The sequence below is a fragment of the Aplysia californica genome, unplaced genomic scaffold, assembly GCF_000002075.1.
Source record: "Aplysia californica isolate F4 #8 unplaced genomic scaffold, AplCal3.0 scaffold00240, whole genome shotgun sequence".
Classification (NCBI taxonomy): Eukaryota; Metazoa; Mollusca; class Gastropoda; order Aplysiida; family Aplysiidae; genus Aplysia; species Aplysia californica.
Genome location: NW_004797510.1, coordinates 834,365 through 842,371, shown reverse-complemented (window position 1 = coordinate 842,371; position 8,007 = coordinate 834,365).

Below are 8,007 nucleotides of genomic sequence, written 5' to 3'. Positions count from 1 at the left end.
GAGAGAGAGAGAGAGAGAGAGAGAGAGAGAGAGAGAGAGAGAGAGAGAGAGTGCGTGCGTGTGCAGTAATTTATTAATGTCTTGAATGTATGTACGAGTTAGAGCGCCAGCGAGAGGAGGTGAATCCTCATAAGGAGATTGGTTAATGATCTCTGATTCTCTGATGGGAAAGCCCATAATTTTCCTGATTCCCTGTACAGTACAGCATCTTTCTCCGTGGTGCTTGGTCCTACTTCCCCCCCCCTCCCCCGTGCCCACCCCCGAGTCTAGACTCCCATCTGCTTCACTCATTATACTGAAGAGTGAAAGTTGCAACCTGTTGAACCCTAAGTAAGTAAAAAGTGTGTTTCACTAAATGATCAAAATGGAGCGTGACTGGTAACACTCATAGTTGACTTCCTTTTTAAATAGTACAAATTATTTTTAAACCTCTACCTACGATCTTTCAAAGTTCTACTTTTAAAGAAATAATATACCCAAACTTTTCCAGCTTAGATCTACTGTTGGTTTGTTGGTATTGTTACATCGGTGTTTATCTGTGAACATTCACTATGCAGACAGATCTCGGAGGTCTGGGGTAGTTATGTGCAATGATATAGTTATGAAGAAATAACATGCTTTTCTTTATTTCAACTACTATGTAAATTTTTTTATCATAATTTGCCAACTTTACAAAATCAAAACAGTACAAAGTTGAACTATTTCTAATCCTTAATGTGTATAAATGTTTTTAGCATTTGTGCCACTTTGTAACGAACTCAGCGATTTTTGCAGATTTTTTGCACTTGGCTGTAGCATCAAGCATTTTTAATATTTAAAAAAAAAAAAAATTAAAAATAAAATCACCTCCGATATTTTCGACCTCAGATTCTTTTCGCTTGCTATAAGAAGCCGTCAGTGGAGGAGTTACACAGTCTTGACAACATGGCTTTGTGCAATATCGAAGATTGTTTTCGACAATGGTTATATTTATGACTCTTTGACCGATGTTCTCTTTACTTTGTTCAATTTCCGGTCACGAATGAATGACCAGGACTTTCTGGTAACTTCACTATGCACTTTTCACTGACTCGGTATGAATGAGTGATATAAATATGTAGATACTATGTTATACCCATGTTTTTATGAACCTTCTGATGCTTGATGAGATGTCAAAATGACGTGTGTAGGATGCGAGCCTGTGGAGATAACGACGCGTAGAAGTATTTTCCCCCCCAATCCCCGTGTTTGCTTATAAAGATAATAGTGGAAATGAGAGTTTATGATATCCTAATGACGGGAAAGAATGGTCTTTGCTTAACTGCTTAATTTTGGTTTCATTTTGACGCGTGTTTGAATGTAGAACTTAGATACGTTTGAACTATTAATTAAGGCTGTGATTAGCTGTAGAAAAATTCCATGCACTTGGTTTCATTCATATTTTCATATGCTGAAATGCTGTTCATGGTTTTCCTTCTGTTGGAGAAATTTATAATCATCACCGTTTGCTCACTCACCTAGTAGTAGATTTACGTTAATCCGTTGAGAGAACTGTACTGTATCTTTGGCTTGCAGTCATTCCTTGGGTTTCCCTCCCGTCTCCAGGTAAAAAAGAAAAGTCACAAGAAATACACCGAGTTTTTCGTTTTATATTTTGCCCCCGTTTATTGAATTCATTACACACTGATTTATACTTAAGCTCTGGTCTACATATTTCTTCCTTATGTCTCCCCAGCCAATTTGTTTCATTATAATATTGACTCTGTTTAGTACTTTCGACGATGATTCAAAATATGGAAAGATACATATATGTACTGTAACCCCCCCCCCCCCCCCCTCCTCAAACATTAAGTTTTAGCCTAACTGGTTAACTGATTAGGGGCATTATGTGATTATTAAAAAATATACATGATTTTCGAAAACATGGATTTTATTGTCAACTTATGTAACAAATGATTTGGCCACTTTTTCGAAAAATTAAAAAGGTATCTACTAAAACCCCAGTTTAGTCAATTTCGGAAAATTTTCGAGGGCCGCCTTATTTTAGCACGAAGAACTGATTAAACGTTAGAAAAGTTTATCCAAAACAGTTTTCTGTTATTATGCACTACTTTCTTTGACAGCCATAGCTAGCCAGTCATTCGTAGTAATATATTCCTCACCAGTTCTCTCCGAAACCTGTTCACGATTTTAAAAAGACATTTTGCTTCTTTCATTTTATTTTACTCCTTTGCATGAAATCCTCTCAGATGTAATACATTTTTAGTAGGTTTTAGTTGTGGTTTTACTTTAACAGTATTCTTAGCAAATTTTCCAGTGTCAAATGCATGTATCCGTGCCAAATATGAAAAGATCAAAATAAAGGGAAAAAAAATAAAGCCTTCTTTTCCACTTATGAAATTTGTCTTTGCGTTGAATTCTTGTGTACATGTCGTTAGAAGACGCTTGTTGGTTACCCTTTAGAGGTACAGATAGGTTTGAAAATAATGAGTAAGAGAGAGAGAGAGAGAGAGAGAGAGAGAGAGAGAGAGAGAGAGAGAGAGAGAGAGAGAGAGAGAGAGAGAGAGAGAGAGGGGGGGGGAGGGAGGAGGAGGAGGAGGAGGAGAAGAAGAAGAAGAAGAAGAAGAAGAAGAAGAAGAAGAAGAAGAAGAAGAAGAAGAAGAAGAAGAAGAAGGAGAAGGAGAAGGAGAAGAAGAAGAAGAAGAAGAAGAAAAAGAAGAAGAAGAAGAAGACAGTCAGACAGACAGACAGACAGACAGACAGACAGATAGACAGACAGACAAACAGACAAACAGACAGACAGACAGACGGGGGAGGGGGGGGGGGCTGAGGAGGTTATCATGAACCGATACAAATTGTATGTGAAAGTTGAGATGCTGTGTTCTCGCTCAGATTCCTTGCAAGGTCTAAACGAAAGCAATACGGTACGCGCACGTTGGCAAGCAGCGTTGGCACACACACACAGCTAGGAATACTGCCAGTTCATGTATAATATACGGAGTGGGAGTGATGAAGACGACGAACAAACTGTGCCATTACAGCGAAAAGGTTTTAGCTAAAAGATTTTTTTTTTTTTTTGGGGGGGGGGGGGTTGTAAGTGTTTTACTGCACTCGCAACTGCATAAATCCTATTAATCTTTGATTACGAAATACAGTACATATAAAGTGGTTTTGAAAGTCGGAGAGTGTGGAGGCCTCAACGCTATATATAGTATAGATCGTGAGAACCGCAATGTGTGAAATCTGCCCTGTAACAGTTCCATTTCTGCCGAAGGTTGGAGTTTGCATTTTTGAAAAAAGAAAACAAAAAAAATCTTATAAATTGTATCGAGTATAAGGCATTTTACGCCCCCCCCCCCCCCCCCCCCCCGGGCAGGTACAATTTCAATCATTTAAGAGGCGGGGTGTTTCGATTGTGAGTGTGAGGGCCAACCCGGGATGAAAGGGGTACAATGTTCCTGAAGGAAGACCAAGATACTTGATAAAAATACTACCTGCTCTGGAATCGAACTCGACAGACAGAACTAAAAGTAAAAGATAGGAAGAAAATAATAATAATTATGTAGGACGTATGTACCAGCTGAGCCTTCCAACCACTCACATTTTGAAAGGAACAGATCGTGAATTTAAAATATTTTAATGTAGATGTTTTGCGGCCCCATCGATAAAGTTTAAGTCATTAGGGGGGAGCTACTTCGATTCTGCCTATCACTCAGGGTGGGGAGGGGGGAAGGGAGAGAAAGATGTTTTAGGAAGCCGGCTTCTTCCCAGGCAGACTTTACGTTATAAGGTTCCTGCCTCGTTGTTACGTCACAACGTTACACGCAGAGGTTGCTAGGAGACATTCTTGGCCTCTTCGTGGGATTGTTTGTTGGTTTGAAAGAAGAGAAGCACATCGATACACTAACGGTCGTATAGTACGTGGAAGAAGCAAGAATGATGGACAGAAATTAGGGAAGGAAAGAACAGAAGTAGGACCAACCAGTGGCGCCCTCCAACCGCTCACTCACCGGATCAGAGAATGAAGAATCCTTTCGTGATATCAATTGTATGAGTGATATTCTATGGGTTGACAGAACCTTTCAACACCCTTCCTTGATTCCAAACGCAATGAGGATGTCTCTCCTTTGGAGCATATAAAAGGAAGTCAATATCTGAAGAGAGGGAAGTAGTACATGTACTTGGACAATCTACTTTTTCAATTTTGTCTACCGCCCAGGCAAATCTGTATCATGTATAGAGCATAAAGACCGCCTGTTAAGACGCAAAGGCCATACATACAATATTAATTAATTAAGCATGTAAGAAGGCACAATCTCTGAGTTTACGTTCAAAGGGGGAAGAGCCGTGGAAACTCCCCTTCTAATTCAGGTTTAAGAAAGCGCCCAATTGGGATCTGAACTACCGCGTACTGAAATTTGGAATTGCCATTATGAATGTTTTACGCTCCCATCGACACAATTCCGATCATTTAGGAGTAATAGGAGGCCGGCGGCTTTGTGACCCTGCTTATCAGTAAGAATCAGGGCCAACCTGGCTGGAGTGGAATATAGCATACCAGTAGACAGACAGAGATAATGATAAAATGACCTCCCCACACAGATATTGAACTTAATGTTTGTGTTCACTGGCTTAGAGCCAAGCCATTACAGCACAGACGCTGGTCTGAAATTACGCATCGTCACCAGGTGGTCTATTTATATCCCCCAAACTGCATAGGGTCACAAAGTATTCTAAAGCTTTATTAGCCGTGTGTGTATATGTGTGTTTGCGAGTGTGTATAATGTATGTATGTGTTTGTGTGTATGTGCATGTGCGAGTGTGTGTCTGAACGACAACGTTTTTATTAAGAGTTTTACTACACTTGCAACACAGAAAATTCATATAAATGCCGAAGATTAGAGGTGTTACAAGAGAGTAACATACACAAAAAAGAAGGAGTGGATAAGGATAATAGATGTTTGATAGAAAAAAATGTGTGTGAGTGTGTGTATGTGTGTGTGTGTGGAAATATCAAACAAATGTGCCAGTGTCTGGACAATAAAATATAAGAGTCTAGCTCATTGTACAGCATGCCAAAATACGTACTCACAAATCTATGGAAAACAAATACTGAATTATGGTTTACCAAAACAAATTTATTGCATCTCTTTAATTAAAACAACTCATATTACAACGTAATTTTCCACTGACAATTAATAATATCACAACGCAACGTGTAGCCTTTTTCATCACAATTACTGCTGAACCAGGCTTTCACAAATATGTAGGCCTTATAAACACATGAACAACAAACTTTGTATACAAAACCTGCTCTGATTCACCTTACGTTTATATAGTGTTCATTACCTGTATATCTGAATTTTACAGGCTTGCCAACTTTTTAGAACCCCAATCAGGGCCACAACAGAATATGTACCAACAAACAAAAATACCATCAAGTGGGACTAGTTTTGGTGTAGTGTAAGTAATGTTTTTTAAGATTTCGGATTGTCAAATCTCGTACAGTCGCGGAAAATTAGCCTGCTTTTATATATTCATGTATTCTCATACAAAAAAAATCCACCACAGGCCATACCCTCTCCAGAACACAAAAAAATCTTCTATTATATATGGTCAAATTGAGTTAAAAACAAAACAAACAGGAAATGCTTGAAACTCGTGATTTCTTTGCACAACAAAGTTTACAAGTCTCTGCAGACAAAAACTGTCAATGCATTTGAAATTGCTAGAATAATCTCTGAAACTTCTCTCACTTGCATATACAAATTTACATCTATTTTAAGGCACACCAGAGACCATGATGAAACCTGCATTTCTTGGAGTTTTTCCCATAAAAAAGTAGAGCAATTCACATGGATGTACTAGCTCCTTCAAAAATTATGTAGAGCAAAGAATAATTTTTTAAGTAAGCGACCAGCACCTGCAAGTATGTGCTGCACAAAACATAACATTTTTTTTTTTTTTACCCTATCCCCACGTCATGTAGATCTATTACTATCGTATCCATACGACGTGGGGAACCCTGTGCCACCACTTTCAAAGAGGAAATTTGCTTGTTAATCCGATCAGTATGCTTTGCATAGCAGTCTGTCAAAATGATATTTAAGAAAATACTGAAAGTTTCAAAGAGATCTTCATACTAGAAGTATTCTAAAAAGGGAAGAATACAACCTTGGGGGTATAAAATGACCCCAGGGCGTACGGATAGGGTTAATACTTACCTGTGACAAAAGATTTTTTTTTTGAGGTTGCAATCACCATGTGAAAACCAGGAGCGCACAGGTGAGTAGTGACAGTTTGCTACCTTAGAATTACAAAGTTCTATCTAACATTTTTGGCCGTTTTGAGTTACTAAGATTATGAGGTCAGAAACCAATTGTTCTATCTGCTTTATAAAAATAGTAAAATTATTCGCAGTCATTATTAATTTATTTGAAAAACCTACACTTTTGTGAAACTAAAAATGTTTAACGTCATATTTCTCAAAACTAGGTACTGAGCAGCTAGAACTTTGTAATTCTAGGGTAGCGAAATGCGAACAATTTTCTTGATTCAGAGTGCGATACGTTAATGAGTACTGGCTCACAAAAAAGTCAAGCAATGAATCTGAGACTGTAGTTTCAATGGAAGGTTACTTGATACTTAGTGTCTTTTAGCAAAAATAGATCAGATTTATTTCAAGACTAGACACAATACTAAGGAGATAGCAATTGAAGACAATAAAGGAAAAACTGGTGATGTCATATTATTTGAGTAACTGAAAAATTTCAATCCAGAGACTGTGTCTCTTTTACTTTTATGTGTAGGATTCTTTGAACTCTATGTGGTCTACAGTTTAAATATTCATCTTAGACAGATTTAATCTTTTTTAAGTCATCACTGTGTTGCACAGAGAGGTTTTGAACAAAAGGACTATGGTTTTGACAGCACGAGTTTCCCTTTGTCATCTTCAATTGTGTTAACACTTAGTGGTCACTTGGCGCAATGATACAACAGTGACAATTATCTGTTCCGATCCCCTGGTGCAAGGCCCAAGAAGTCTGTTGCAGTCACTCTCCTGGCTGGGTGACCAGACGGAGTATTTCGTACCGCTGGCTGTGTGACTGCAAAGTGTTAATGTATACTGTGTTCCAAAAAATTCGGTCACACCCATCATACACATTGGTCACTATTCATAGCAACCTCACAGGAAGATGATATTGTGACAAAATCCTTTTTCCATATGTTGTTCCGTTCAAGGCATGGATGATGGAATGTGCCAACAAGACAACTCCTGACCCTATATGGTCATGGTCAGTCAAAACTCCACCTAAACTCGTCAAATCATTGTTCTGGAGTGGCCAGCAAGATAAACAGGCCTAAATTACCCCAACAGAACAACTGCGAGATGACCTTGAGTGTAGGATTAGAAACTGATCAAACCATGTGCAAACTTGTCGGGAACTGAAGGCTGCACTTTACAAGGAATAGCTGGGAATTCCTTAGGCGACCATAAGGACACTTATTAAGTCAATGAATAGACGTTTTGTAGTAGTAAATCAAGCTGGAAGAGGCTAGACACAATACCTTTGATTAGGATTTTGCAAGAGTAAGAGTGAATAAAGCTATCTCCCATAAATAAGGAAAGACAATGGCCAATTCTTTTTATGTCATGTTGACGGAAAATTAATGAAAATCATGTGTACCAAATTTCGCTAAGTTACGTTGAATAATAAATGAGTTATTGTACTTTGAAGATGGGTGTGACAGAACTTTTAAAACACGGTACATTAGGAATAGTGGTATGCTATGAACTCTGCTGCCTGGTATGCTGTGAATGTTTACATATAAGCACCATAGTCTACCACAACTCTGCAAAAGCAAAAAAAAGTGATCCTTTTTTTCTTCTAATAACGAGCTGTGTCTTCAAGAATTACATCCCACCTAGTTAAACCATGAGAGGACTGCACAGGTGCCGTTCATTCCCACTCTAAGAACAGTACAGTCAAACCTGATTTAACAGCCATAATATGTCCAAGACAATCA